General features: G+C 40.7%; 1 long non-coding RNA gene across 1 annotated transcript; it reads right to left on the reverse strand.

Annotated features, from left to right (window-relative positions):
• Positions 1-338: 338 nt before the first annotated feature.
• LOC109474397 lies at positions 339-1,492 on the reverse strand. The gene is made up of 2 exons (XR_002140485.1): positions 1,224-1,492; positions 339-487 (listed from the first exon to the last, which is right to left on the reverse strand). It is a non-coding gene; the product is annotated as an uncharacterized LOC109474397 (long non-coding RNA).
• Between the last annotated feature and the right edge of the window lie 445 nt (positions 1,493-1,937).

The raw sequence follows: 1,937 nt of genomic DNA on the forward strand, positions 1-1,937 counted from the left end.
CTTTGCATAGAGCTTATGCCACTGAGACCGACTTAAGCTCGAGTCTGATCCACCCCTTTCATTGTTGTGGCAACAGCAAAAAAACAATTGTTAAAAATCGCTGCAACATCCAACTAATCTAAGCTGAACCAGCCCCCACTGAGCCAATGGCACAGTCCCCGAAGTCTGGGTTTCCAAGAGGCTGGACAGCAGAAGGAAATAGACCTGAACTATGTATCAACCATTGAGTTGGCCGACCGATCTACCGCAAGCCAATCCATTACCTCAGTAATGATCATTAACTGCTCAGTCAACGATGTTTACACAATTACAAACGACCAGTGTAGTTTAAATATTTGAGCGCAGGTCAGATATTAAAAAGCGCGCTTTGCTGCAGAAATATGCGGTTTCTAATGGTATTTCATGTCTTGCGTGGACACAGCTGTGTTCTATGTGGATGGTCCTCATCTCACAGCTGATCCACGGTGTTTGATGTTCATCTCAGTAGCTGTAGGGGAAACACGAATATAAGTATTAGTATCAAAATACTTTGACAAAATTCTCATTCTTGAAATTTGATACCGAACTGACAACACGGTACTAGTAGATATTGGTCAAGTAGGTTTTAGTAACCAGGAAAAGTCTAACGGAGGCCGAGTTGCTCGGTATAGCTCAACCATGTATTTCTTTTCGGTTCCAAAAATTTTTCGTATGTACGGATAGCATACGTAAAAAAAATTGTAAAATATAACCAATATACGAATAAAAAAATATATATACTTGTAATTGTATTAGGCTGTGTAATCAATTTGGAAAAATCGTCCGAGAAAATTGCCAAGTACGCAGTTCTCGTCCGCCAACACGTAAACAAAGTAATCCATCACAGATGTCAGCCGCGGTCAGTCTTCTACGAAATTCTTATGAAATTTTGTCATTAGCAGTAAAAATTGGCCTATTTATAATCATCATTGTTTGGACGTTTTCTACGATCACAAATTAGAGATTTTTTTCCTGGCCAAAGGTTGGTGCAAACTGTTTATAATTTGATGACGAGACACATTCCACAAACTACCGTGCAAAACACTGTGCGGCTCAACTAAACGGCAGAATCAATCGACGCAAAAAAAACTTGGCCACATCTGTTTACGAGTAACCGTAACATCGTTAGGATTCATTCTACGCAAGTTGACGATCACAGAAATGACAATTTAGAACACAAAACGACCTGGAAATACAGCACCTACCTCACACCACCGCCCTTCTTCTCAAACTGAACCTGGGTGCGGTCGTGCGACGAGAAATTCGGTCTATATCCATCCGCGACGGGACTGTTAAGCTGTTACGATATGTATAATGACACAAGCACAATTAAAGTTTTTATCTGCACAGATGTAGCAAAATCTGGATAGTTTAAAAGCTAACACTTTTAACTAGACGTTTCGTCCTTGTCACGTACTACTTTCTGGCGGCACTTGTGTACGTCCTGTCTGGGAAGGCTATTCGGTGGCGAGGCAGTGCGAGGCTCACTGGGGGTCTAAGAAAGAACTCATTGCATCTAAGGTGCCCAGGGATAGTGACCCTACTAGTACCTGTTGGGTCCTGATTTAAATTTGGAATGTATTTCAAAATTTGCATGGGAGTTAGATTAGTGTGTACATTTCAATGATGATAATGTCAGTTTCTTGTTTGTAGAAGTAGACCCCCGTCGTCCAAAACTAAAAAAAAAAAATCAATGCACATATATTAAAGGTGTCCAGAGCAAATATTGGTTGCTTTTTGGATCGCGATTTAACTTCTAACTAAGTTATACTTATTTATGTTTCAAAACGTTTCAAATATGCAGGGCAGTTAAATGAGCATACGGCGGTCCTCACGGTGAGGCATGCGATAGTTTACCGTGTACATCAGAAGTTTGAATTCACCACCTTCAGCTTCGCATCACCATAGGAACAGGACAA

The sequence above is a fragment of the Branchiostoma belcheri genome, unplaced genomic scaffold (assembly GCF_001625305.1).
Source record: "Branchiostoma belcheri isolate BF01 breed outbred unplaced genomic scaffold, Haploidv18h27 scaffold307, whole genome shotgun sequence".
NCBI lineage: Eukaryota > Metazoa > Chordata > Leptocardii > Amphioxiformes > Branchiostomatidae > Branchiostoma > Branchiostoma belcheri.